The following is a 13,347-nucleotide window of genomic DNA, read 5'->3' on the forward strand; positions in this document are numbered from 1 at the left end:
TTTTTATGGAATAAAGTGTGGTACTTCCATACACATGAACGCGATCTTTTCTAGAACCAGGACACTATGCAAAATGGCAGAGTAGGTATTTGGGGTTCACTTGTTAAGCCTTTTTTTGTGATGACTCTGTAACAGTCTCTCTTCTAATGTACCCTATTCAACATTGTGTGCATGTATGCTTGCATGTGTGTGTGTGTGTGTGTGTATGTAGTATGTGTGTATGGTATGTGAGTTTGTGTGTATGTCCTCATGTGTGTGTTTATGTGTATGCATGAGTTTATGCGCATGTGTGGTACATGTATGTATGGTGTATGAGTTCATGTGTGTGCTTCTGCCTATGTGTGGTGTTTGCATGTGTTTGTGTGTGTATGTATATATGCTGTGTTTGTGTGGGGTATGTGTATGTGGGCTGTGAGTTCATGTGTGTGTGTATGGTGTGTGTACATGTATTTATGTGTGTATATGTGGGTGTACTGTGTGTTTGTCTGTGTGCATGTGTTTGTGTGCCGATGTGTGTTGGTATGTCAGTGTGTTTGAATGTGTGTGTGTGCGTGTGTCTCCAGAACAAGCAACTCACCGCCACTTGACACTGAAATTAGCACTCCTCACACTCCAGAGTTGAGCAATGAGTCACAAGAGTCTTTCTCTTTTATTCATGAGGAGAAAGATGTGTCTAAGCGTAGCCCGTGAGACTGATGGAATGTATCTTGAGCAGCGCCCTTAGTGCCCTTCAATCATCTTTCACCAGCACTTCTGACTCTTCTACTTGGCACAACTCAAGTACAGTTCCATTCTGTAGCTAAGAAGGAGCAGGCATCCTTCTGTTAGACAGGCCATGCTCAAACTGTCCCTGTCACTGAGAGACACAGGGGTCCTGTCTCAGTCATGTTCTCTTTGTCCCATTGTCATAGGATTTATGTAAATGACGACTGATTTTATTTTGGAGAGTTCTTATCTTAAGGATAACTGCTGTATTCTAGTCTTTCCCCAAAACTACGACTTAGCCTATTTTTAGCCTGAGGGACAAAATGAAGATCAACGGCGGTCCTTCTGTGTGCCTGAGAGGCTCATCAGTGAAATATTAGCCCCCCACAAAATTCGTTGAAGTCACATTAAATTTTCTTTTAGAATAACCTGGGAAGAGTGGAGGTTGGGAAGAAACAATCCTACAAACAACGGATATTTTTCAAATACTCATTTCTCTATCCTCTACCTGTCTATGAGGAAACTCTCGCTGTCTTAGTGATAGGGATGTATAAGAAGCCATGGGTGTTTTCTTCTGAGACTAGAAAGGCCAGGAAAGCACTCAGATGGAAATGGTGATACATGGGCTTTCTAAGTTTTTATTACACATTAGAGATGAGTGATCAAAAAATACATTCAAGAGTAATTAAAAATAAGGAGAGAGGGAGGGAGGGAGGGAGGGAGGGAAGGAGGGAGGAAGGGAAGGAGGGAGGAAGGGAGGGAGGGAAGAAACAATGTGCTCATGACAGAGTGATCAACCTGTACATCGTTAAGTGAAGCTATACTCACGTCTTGCTAAGGAAGCCATTTTAAATGAACCTGAGATTTTTCTCCTCATTCTTTTATTTTTGAGATTATGATGTAGTCACACCATTTGCCCCCTCCTTTCTCTCTCCTCAAGCCCTCACAATTAGCACTCCTTGCTCTTTCAAATTCATGGCCTCCTATTTCATTTAATTTTTCTTACATGCATAAATGTATATGTGTAGGCATATATATTCCTAAGTGTAAACTGCCTAGTCTGTATAGTGTCACTCACAGGCGTGTTTTCAGGGATGGTCATTTGATACTGGGTAACCGATTGGTGTTCTCTCCCCTGGGGAAGACTATTTCTTCTTCACTTGGCATTCCTTCGTTGCCTGAAGTCCTTATGTAAGGGTCAGACCTCATGGGCTTTCCTCCATGTCTTGTCCCTTGTTCAGGTCATGTTTAAGCTGTCATGCTGGTGAGGCTTCATGGGTGTCATTTCTGACATTACTAGAAGACACGATCTCCCAGCAAATTCCCTGATTCTCTGGTGTTGGGGCGAACTTACAATGTTTCTGCCCTTCTTCCATGATGTTTTCGGAAGTTTAGATGTGGGAGTTGTTTTCTAGATGTATCCGTTAGGATTAGGCTCCACAAGTCTGCATTTTGAATGGCTGAGGTTTCCTGCAGTGGTCTCCATCTATTTCACTGAGAAGTTTCCTGGTCGGGGATGAGGACCACACTTCTCTGTGGGCATAACAACAAGTATTTAGTATGTAGTTAAAGGTTATGCCAGTGTAGTAAAGTGGTGGTTGTAGGCTCTCCTCCAGGATGTATGACATCACTAGCCCTGGGTGGTTGAGTAGGTTTCTGTGACCCAGAGATTTCTAAACAAGATTTACTATTACTCTTTTGGACAAACTCAGTATTTATTAAATATGATTGTTTTCATCTGGTAATTACATATGAATCTAATAATCTGAATTTTTTTAAACCACCGTCTTCCCTCTTTCATTTCCCATTTTCATTATGGGTATATTAACAATATACCCATAAACTGTTGGTTTCTATGAAATGTAAACATTGTAAACCAGAAGTTTGGTGAAATATTTTTCTTTTATTTTGACGAAGGACCCAAACTTTAAAAACTCACTTAAAATTAATGGGAAAATTAATTTTCCTGGACAGTTTCACCATGTCTTCATTTTAATAGTGAAAATAATTGCCTAGCTTGCAGGACCATAACTGATTGCCTGTCTGGGCAAAATCACTTCAATCAATTCTATGCCATTTGTGTTAATATCATTTGAATCTTTGCTTAAAAATCACAGTAATGCCTGGGAAGGTGCAACAAGGTCAAAAACAAGTTTAGCCGTAACAGTACCAAAAAGGTTTGTTGATTTTCAAGAGAGAAACTAAACATGGAGTAAGTGAGGTTAAGTCACATGGTTGTAAATCTGTTGAACCCATTTTCCTCTTCTTGGTGTGAAATCCTCCACCTGGGTGAAACAGGATATCTAATCTGGAACTTCAGAGATAAGAACATGATATCAGAGGAGTCTGTCCCACTTCCAGGAGCCACTGTGCAGGCAGAACCGAGAGCGTTTCCCCAGTCCCAGCTTGGCAGATGTTCACAGAATCTGCTTCGTCTGTGGAGGAGGCTGACAGGAATAGCGAGTTGGAATTTGTCCTGATCTACTCTGAACTGAGTTCTCGTTACCTTTCTTGCCTCTTACTGTAGTGACAAGTAGATGGCCAGTCTCAGGTATTCGGTGAGAACTGCAAAAAACTTGTTGCCTAAGAATAGCTATATCTATGGAATCTTGGCCCATTTATGTCTTCGATGAATTTTGCTTTGAATGCAAAACAGTTCAATGTTTGTCGTCCTTTTTGTTCTGAGGGTGCCATATTTTTTACTTTAGCTTAAGCTCCTATTATCAAGGGACATTATTTTCCTCTTTCTTTAAAAATTAAATTTTATTAGTAGAAAAGGATGCAAGTAAATAAAACACATCACACAATGTAATTAACCAGACCCAAAAGTCTATATAACTTTGTGACATTTTATGCAGCTAGAATAGGCTTTTGGAGGAGCTTCACATTAAATTTTACACTTTTAGTCTCAAATATATTTTATGTGCTTATTCACCACCTAACCCCCCAAAAATTCACGACAGAATTAGAACTAGAAAAACACTTAGTTTTATATCCTCTTTTATAATTTGTGTTCATTATCTGCATTCAGTTCCTTCCTCATCTCCCTATATTAGACCTTTCTTGTTCTCTTTTCTTCATGTGATACTTTACCCATATGTATGTATGTTTACATAAATGTTATTGACTAGATTCTACATATGAGAGAGAACAAGTTTTTTTTCTTTCTGATATTGTCACACAATCTCAGAAATTAATTTTATTTTTAAAGGGATGATAATTGATGTGCTGAACTATATATGTAATCACAATAGAGAACATGGTGTCTTTTTGATTTTTTGGGGGGGGTGTTGTGGTTGTTGTTCTGACATCATCACTATTCTTCTGATGGCTACCAGTCATGTTCTTTGTCTTTGATGAAATTTCCCGTTTAGCAAAAACTGGCGCTTGACAGGGGACATTTTGAGTGCTAGCAGTGGTTGACTTGAGGCAAGAAGAATCAAGTTTAAAACAGAAAATAAATCTAGCATGTGCTTAATAATTCACTGTTGGCTGCAGTGGAGTCTTATCTGGCCTCCCACGTTCATCTGCTTGCTGACGTGGCTTCTGCTTCAGTCGCAGAAGCTATTTTTTGCACCTTTTTTTTTTTTTTTTTTTTTTTGTCTTTGGGAGGAACCAAGTGGGCCTGTTGCTTGTTGCTTGTAGTGATTCATATCTTAAAGTGCACAGGGTGTCCTGAAGTCCTGCTTCAGGGATGCAGTAAGGTGATGACGGGTCAGGCAGGAGGGAGTGAAAGCCCATTAAATACTTGTAAGAAATAGTCCAGGGACAAGGCACATTTTCACAGCTGGCTTGTGATTCTTTAGTTCTATTTGCAAAAGTTTTGGAAATATCTTGGCAGCAGTGCAGACAGTGTTGTCCTTAGTATCTCAACTAGCAAATATACAATGTCCATCTGTGGGTATGATAGTCATTTGCTTTTAAGACAGTGTTTTGCTGTATAGCCCAGATTGTTAGAATTTAGAAATCCTCATGCCCCAGCTTCCTGACTCCTGGGATGGCTGCCCTGCAACACCACACCAAGATGTATAGTAGTGTTTTCTTTTTTGCTGGCCTCTTATATGTAGAATCAAACCATCTCAGATGATTAATTCATGTATTCAGCTTAAGTAGTTTGATCTTCCTTGAATTTCTTTAGATTAGATTTGGATAAGCATTAATTCAAAGTACAATGGAGTCCTTTTCTTCACTACATACTAGCCTCTAGGAAGGCTCTAAATTTTTTTCTTCCTTGGCGTTGGATTCCTAGTTCAGTAATTAATTTTAGCCCAGAACATAGCCGCTGAAAAAAGGAATTTTTATGAGGTTACCTGCGAATATGAAGTTTAGCTGATGACTTTCTGAAGCTGGCAAGTGGAATGGCAGCCTGTTCTCCAGTGCTGTACCTTCCACATCCAGGGCTCTCTATTTTGGTTTGATTTGATTTTGTGTGTGTAGTGCTCATATGTGTGCAGATGTGCAGGCATGCCTGTGCATGCATGTATGTGGAGACACGCTTTGGGCGTCCTTCCTTGGCACTATCCACCTTAGGTTTTGAGACAGTCTCTCCCTGACTTGGAATTCACCAAGCATAATAGACTGGCTGGCTAGTGAGCCAGGATCCACCTATCCATCCCTGCCTCTCTAGCACTGGGATTACAAGTGTGGGCCCCTTGAGTTCTAGGGATGGAACTCTTGTCTTCATACATGCCAGACAAGCACATTGTCAACGGAGCTATCTGCCTAGCCCCAGTACATTAACTTTTAACTATAGAATTGTATTTTTAATTGCTTCTGCTCTGTAATGAGTATTTCCCCCTTAATACCAGTATTCATCCAAAGATATATGTTGTGTTAAAACAAAAGAATTTTTTAAAATTAAAATGTTGTGGGGTTTTTTTTTTTTGAGAAGGATATAATCCCAAATTTTATTTCTTGAGGGCAGGCAGTTCCTGTGGGTGAAGAATAAGCCCGCCTGTTGATTGAACTGTAAGCGTCAACATCTTCAATGTTCTTGCTCATCTTTCAGATTCCAAGAAGTGCAAGAGTTTCGGTGGAGAGAGTTGGGAAGCTAAGATGATTGTGATGCGGTTTATTGATATGAGGATAATGGGTTAATAGCTAAAATTTATTATTCTCGCCTCTCGATTTTACATGTAACTTGAAGAGCAGTTTGGGCCTGCAGGGAATGCCTCTACCGACTTCCTTGACCGGATGGGTGTATTCCATTTAGATAGAAATATGTTGTACAGCTTTGTTTCTTTTGATTTTCATGATAGAACCATTTCGGTCATAACCTTCTTAACTGGGAGAGTCTCATCTGAGAGTACTGTTTCTGGCCTAGTTTATTTCCATGTGCCGTTCTTAGTAATCCTTATAGGAACAATATGATAGGAGCACAGGCCACCGGAAATGTGAAATCACAAGTATGAAGTTACAAACATTTTGTGATAGTATGTTAAAGGTGCCATGCTAGAGTCAAAATAAGTCTTCCATGTCTTGATGACATCTTCCGTGCTGTCCACCCTGCAGCCCACCTGGAAAATGTGGCTCCGTTTTCTCGGACACTCTTTCATGGCAGTTTAGACTGCAAACATGTCAAAGTGCATCCCAGTGACATCACAGTGGTGTACCTTTCCCAGAGCTCTCCCAGTTGTTTGGTGGGGTGTCGCAAGATACATAGCACCCTCTTCTTATTGGTCACTGGTCCCCCTTAAGAATGACTAAAGATATTATTGAGTTTATTGAGTAATTTTTTTAACTAAAGGCAGCATTTTTGCATAATTTAGATTTCAAAAAAGTACCTCCTTGAAATTGTTTCATGGGAAACTATGTTCGTTTGGACTTTGGCCTTGGCCACGCTGTTTTTGAGAGGTCCTCTATCATTTGGTTCTTTCTGACTTGCTGCTCCCTAGCAGGTGGTGAAGATAGCAGGACACCTATATATAAGTAGTTGTGAGCCAATGTATGTGTGTGTTGTCTCCTTTCTAGACAGGCCCTCGTGTAGCCCAGGCTCTGCACTACTAGTGAAGGATAACCTTGAACTATTAACCCTCCTGCCTTCTCCCCCTGAGAGCTGGATTTTCAGATGAAGGACACTATGCCTGAGCCCATGTGGTTCTTGTTCTCTCTCTCTCTCTCTCTCTCTCTCTCTCTCTCTCTCTCTCTCTCTCTCTCTCTCTCTCTCTCTCTCTCTCTCTCTCTCCTATTCCCTCCCTCCATTCTTTTATTTCTCTTTTGTTTTTTGAGACAGTATTTCTCTGTATAGCTTTGGAGCCTGTCCTGGAACTCACTCTATAGACCAGGTTGACCTCTAACTCACAGAGATCTACCTGCCTCTGCCAGTTCATATATTTCTTAAAATATTTAATTAATGATCAATAGCAACAGAAAAGTCCATATACTTGTTTATAAGTATATGGTGCCACTCAGGTCTCCAAAACAATAAGAACAGCAAAAGATAACTAAGAGGCCATCTTGATTTTAAGCAATGTCTTGTAGGTAAAATACTGTCGGGAAAGAGGATGAGCTTGCTGCCCGCTGTCATTCCACTACGTGGGATGTTATTATCTAGTGATGATTACTTAGCATTTGCTACCACTAAAGTAATGATTAATTTAACTTAATTAAGAAGTCCTAGGTTAACTTTTTTCTGAGATATTGTTTTTCCCTGCCTGGTAGGGTAGGCCTCCAATGCTAAGCAGAGCCAACTAGCCTGTCTTGCTGCTTATCCCATCCTCTCTTTCTTGCTGTGTCACTTCCTTGTGCTCTCGTTCTTACACACACACACACACACACACACACACACACACACACATTCTGACATAGCCATGCAAAGACAGATACCTTTCGAATGTCACCATCTTCTGAAAAGTGCTGCTGTCTGGCAGGATGGAGCATGTCTCCCTTGACAGAGACACCTTTTGTCTGTTACACCATCCACAGGAACCCCTAAACCCATATGCTCAAAATTTTATCCTCGGTGCACTGAAAACACTTTGGGGGGGAATTTTAAATGCGAATGTGAGACTGTGCTTAGAATAGCGAGTCCTTTGTTGGCGGTGGGTGCCAAAAATGACTTTGTGTGGGTTTGGTTGCCATAAAAAGAAATCCCAGTGAACAAAATGATAGCTAGCTGTTTTCTTTCCTTGTAAGAATTGCTTTGCTATTGAATTTTTAGCATATTAATCGATTGGGGAAAACTGGTATTTACATTCAACATGCTCTTTGAAATTATGAAAAATGGATGTATATGATCATAAGGAAATAATCTAGCTGTAACTAATGAAGTTGCTATAGAGCTCCCTGGCTTTTAGCAGATCTATATCAAAAAGTTAAACTAAAATCTTAAAATATACATAATACATTTGGTAATTTGAAATAATATTCAGTCCAAAAATATTTCCCTGAACTCAGTGATCCATTTGATGTGCATTTTCTCTCTTATATTTTCCTCCCTGATATACTCTAATATAATAAATGCTTCCCCATTTATTAACATAATCATACATTTTAGTAATAGAATACAAACTAAAGAATTTATTTATTTTGATAAATTAAACCTCTTAGTGAAAATATCAGTTAAGAATAACATAAGAAGACATGCCTTTATCAAATGCTGGATTGAACTTTGAAAGCCTTATGGTTTTTTAGAGTGAATTACTTTCCTTGGCTTCAGGGAGGGAAAACAGCGCATAAACTGTTGAGCATACCCAGAACCTACTTCGATGTAAAGGAAAAGCTCCGTCACATGCAGTCTGTGGTCAGGGATGCGCATTGTTTCTATTACATTTTATTCTCATGTCCAAGAAAAAGCAGCTCAAGACAAGCAGTCCATAAAATCCTCCTTGTCTGTAATATCCATCAGAGCGATCCTGGGATTCCTCGAGGGACCAGTACTTTTTGCTCTTTTCCACCTTTCCAGTCTCAGAAAGTCCCAGTGATTCATGAGTAGCAGTGAACTGAAGGCTACCCCAAAATAGTGCTCCGAAGAACAATGTCAGCTGCTTAAAATCCTGTGTGAAGGGCTCATAGGATATCTCTCTCTCTCTCTCTCTCTCTCTCTCTCTCTCTCTCTCTCTCTTTCTCCCTCCCTCCCTCTCTTTCTCTCTCCCTTTCTCCCCCCCTCCCTCCCTCCCTCCCTCCCTCCCGCCCTTCCCTCCCTTCTTCTCTCCCTCCCCTCCTCCCTCCCTCCTCTCCCCGTGTGTATGTGTGTGTGAGTGCACTTGTAAAGTGTGCCTGTGCCTTGCTTTTTAAATGGACTAAACTAAGGTTCTCACGCTTGCCAAAGAAACACTCTTTCTTCTGAGTTATCTCCTGAGCCCCCTCCTTAGTAAACGTCTCAAGCATTTCACTGAAACAAGAAGATGGACTTTGCTATTAGAAGAAGATGGATCAGAGCGTCCTTGTGTTGGGATGCCCGCTCTTCCTGAAGGTCCTGGGATAGGAAGGAAGTTCTGGAAAATGGTGTTTCTGGATTAAATAGAGGGGTATCACAAGGCTCTTATCCAGAAAGTCTGCTTGTGAGCTGCATGTGGCACTTTCCCTCCGCATTCTGAAGCTTATTTTCAAAAGAGGTGCAGTTTTTAACGGGAGTTTTATTATTTTTTTGTTGGGTGTTTTGTCTTTGGAAAGGATGTATCTAGTCACTGGTGTAATAGTTTTAACTGTTTTGCTGTAGAATGGAGCAGTAGCTGTCTCCTTTAGAGAGATAAGCCCTCACTGTCAAATGAAAACACGGGTCCGTCCCAGTCTTTCTTTTCATAAAAATCTGCCCTTACTTCACTTGAAATTACAAAATTACATATTGTATGTCATGCAAAGAATGGGAACTGATGAATGTTGATTTTCACCTCTGAGGTGGATGTTTTCCCTTAAAGAAATGATCTTCAAAGAACAAAGGAGAGCAGTTTGTCTTGAAGGTTTCCAGTGTTCTCATAAGGTGCTGCCTAAGTTACATGTTGATCACTATCTAGATTATGGTCATTTCCCCTAAGAAGTCACATTTGTGGCTACTTTCTTATCTCTAACCTGTAAGGTCAGATATTTTCTTCTAAAACCTTCAAAACTTGAGGGTTACAAAGATGGACAATAATTGAAACTTCGGAGATAACGCGAAAACACTTGAAAAACATTGAAGATGCAGTATTTGAAGTTGGGATGAGGTTTATGAGAGAACATGTGAGATACATGGTGCTTGGAGGTCAGCCAAGCTTGGGTTGGATTCCAGCTCCCATTCCCAGGGCCTTGATGTCTTCCTCCTCATGGGGGCAGATATAATCATTCTATAGTCCAGAGGCGCCATAAACACCAAATGAAAAAAACATATGAGATCTTTTGAGTTTTAACTGTGCTGGTGTAGGAACAAATACATAGTGAGTGACAACTTCTCTTGTCACCACAGGCTGAGTTGTCCTCACCTGAAGTGCTCAGGACCAGTATCAAGTGTTAGCTTTTTTTGAAAAGATCTGTAATATTTGAATACACACACACACACACACACACACACACACACACTCACACATATGGAGAGAGATATGTTCTGGGAATTCAAGTGTAAATTAATTTATATTTCACATATGAATTATGCATGCGGCCTGAAGATAATTTTATATAATATTTTTAGTGTATCTCCCTTTGAGCACAACTTATCACATGAAGCCAGGAATGAAAATTTTTACCTCTTGGCATCATGTTGGTGCTCAGAAACTTTCATATTTTGGAGTGTTTTGAATTTCAGAATTTATCAAGGAATATTCAAGCAGTGTGAGAATTGGGGCTGCAGTTATGGATCAATATAAATATAAGCTATTAAACCTAGGAAGTAAATTGGAAATTGTTTCCAGCTCTGAATCCCAATTGAGGATATGCATACTTCTTCATGAATCACAGGCAAATTCCACTTGCATTTTAGAGGGCCATACTTGCCTCTCAAAGTTCCAAATAAGCTATATTACAGGGATCTTAAATATTGAATTATGCACAGAATTTCACCAGTTTAAGGGCAATGCCATGCATTTTGTTAGTCTCCTTCCTGGAATTGATTGACGTAAATTCTCACTGATAAACTTTGAGGCCATCAGTTTTCTTTGAAATTAAGAAAATCACTGTGAGGAGACAAACCTCAATTCAATGTAAAACTTTCCAACAAATCAACATTAATATGTATGTGACTTAGTTTCTATACAGGCGATTTGAAGATCTATTTATTATGCCACATAGCTACTAAGGAAAAAGCTTCCTGTTAAAATGTCTGGCTATAAATGATTGGCTCTCTACAACTTCACTACTATTAAAAGTTGCTGGAGGACTGGAGAGATGATAGGTCATTTGGAAAAGACCTTGCTGCACAACCTAGAGAACTTGAGTTTGATCTTCAGAACCACATAGAAAGGGCAGGCATGGGGGCACACGCTGTTGAAGTAGAGACAATCCAATCCTTGGGCTTCTTGGCCAGCCGGCCCAGAGCACTTGGCAAATGAGAACCCTAATCTCAAAAGAACAAACAGACAAGTGGGCAACACCTACAGATGGACAACTGGGGCTGTTCTCTGACCTCCACATGTACACACACACATATGCACACACAGATACACACACACATACACACACATACACATACATACACACACATACACATACACACACATATACACACACAGTAGCATCTTTATGAAACCTATCTTCTACCTCTTTTTATTTCCCTTTTTCTTTTTCTATTGTTTTTTTTTTCAAGACAGGGTTTCTCTATGCAACCCTGACTGTCCTGTAACTCACTTCGCAGACCAGGCTGACCTTGGACTCAGAGATCCACCTGCCACTGCCTCTCTAGTGCTGGGATTAAAGATGTACATCACCACCACCCACTTTCAATCTCTTTTTATTAAAACAGGATTATAATATGCTTACTCATATGAAGTAAGTTTTCCTTCACTCAATTTCTGTTTCCTGAGCAAGTTTTGGTAGCAGTACACACCTGTACTTTTTCTTATGGTCCTGTTTTCTCTGTGAGCCTTGCTTTCAGAGTCCTTTGACACAATTCTTTGTGCGCAAGCACTTACTTACAGGTAAACTTCCAGTGAAGGGACTCTCAGCCATTAACTTAGCTGTTTTGTTTCAATAAGGACTACCACAAAGACTATCATGGAGACATCTGCGCTTTTATCCTGACTGGTAGGACTTAGCTCCAAAGCCTTAGGATCCACTGGGTACTACATTCGGGATTCCTTTTTGGGAGTCCAGGATTCACTTAAAATCTTCACAATTACCAAGTGGCTTCCTCCTCACTCTTCTCTGAGGGACTCCTTCACACTTCTGTAATTTAAATACTATGAAAATAAGCAGCCCATTTAAATATTCAAATCTTAAATATTCAAAATTGTCAATTATTCAAAAATTTAAAGCCACAATTTTCAATTTTTTTGTTTTTATTTGTTTGTTTGTTTTCGAGACAGGGTTTCTCTGTAGTTTTGGAACTTGTCTTAGAACTAGCTCTGTAGACCAGGCTGGCCTCCAACTCAAAAGAGATCTACCTGCCTCTGCCTCCCAAGTACTGGGATTAAAGGCAGGCGCCACCACCACCTCCCTGCATGTGCCACCACCACCCAGCCCAATTTTCAATTTTTGATATCTAAGGAATTAGCAGTGGGTCAATCATCAATTAGTAGTGGGTCAAGCTTTGCTATATGTATCAGTCTTGAGAATTAGAAAGTTACTATTTAAAACTTTAATAATTAAATTTAAGTTCTTATATAAAACGAAATCCATTTAATTACAGGGTCACCATGCAAGTCTGTAATGTTTAAATCCAGCTCAAGATCATTTTTTCAAGTTTGAATTATATGGCATGTTGTGATCTCCTAACTATATCATAGCACAGTAAAACTTTTGCTCCTAACATTCCTTAATACCCAGTGATCCCCATCTCCCTTAACCGTTCCGAATAGCTAGGATGCTTCCACTCTGCTCTCAACTCTTCTTCCATGAGAGCGTTTTAGATTCCACATAGGGATGTTATTATATGGTTCACTGTTTTCCATCTCTGGGCTATTTTACATCCTGTAATGGTCCTCAGTTACATGAGTTATTGCAAACAATGGGATCTCTCCTTCTGTGTGTTCATGTTTGTGTGTTAATATACACACGTGTGTTCAGGTGCACATGTACATGTGTGCATGTGAAGATTAGTGGGGGGCAACAACACGTGTCTTCATCCATCACTCCCACCTTCTTTTATTTTATTTTGGGGCATGGGTCTCTCACTGAATCTGGAACTTGCTGAGTTGGCAATACTGATTGGATAATCATGTTTCTGTCTCTGCCTCCTCAACACTCTGGGCCTCAAATTCATACTTGTGTGGCAAACACTTTTCCAACTGAACTGTTGTGATGGCCCCCAAATTTTCATTCTTTTTATACCTCACATGTATGTCTCCATGTGAATTTTAGAATTTTATTTTTCTAGGTCTGTGAAGAATGTCTGTGGTATTTTTGATTAGCATTACATTAAATCTATAGATTATTTTGGGTAGTACGGTTATATAACTATATTGATTATTACTAACCATGAAGCTAGATTATCTTTCCAAGTTTTTATGTATTCTCTTCTGTCTCTTTCATCTATGTTCTATAATTTCTATGGTAGAGATCTTTCAACTCTTTGGT

At 39.8% G+C, this 13,347-nt stretch overlaps 1 protein-coding gene across 5 annotated transcripts in view; it reads left to right on the forward strand.

Annotated features, from left to right (window-relative positions):
* Window positions 1–13,347, forward strand: part of Hivep2 (HIVEP zinc finger 2) — a 191,077-nt gene that overhangs the window by 154,920 nt on the left and 22,810 nt on the right. The window lies entirely within an intron of this gene.

The sequence above is a fragment of the Arvicola amphibius genome, chromosome 8 (genome assembly GCF_903992535.2).
Source record: "Arvicola amphibius chromosome 8, mArvAmp1.2, whole genome shotgun sequence".
NCBI classification, from domain to species: Eukaryota; Metazoa; Chordata; class Mammalia; order Rodentia; family Cricetidae; genus Arvicola; species Arvicola amphibius.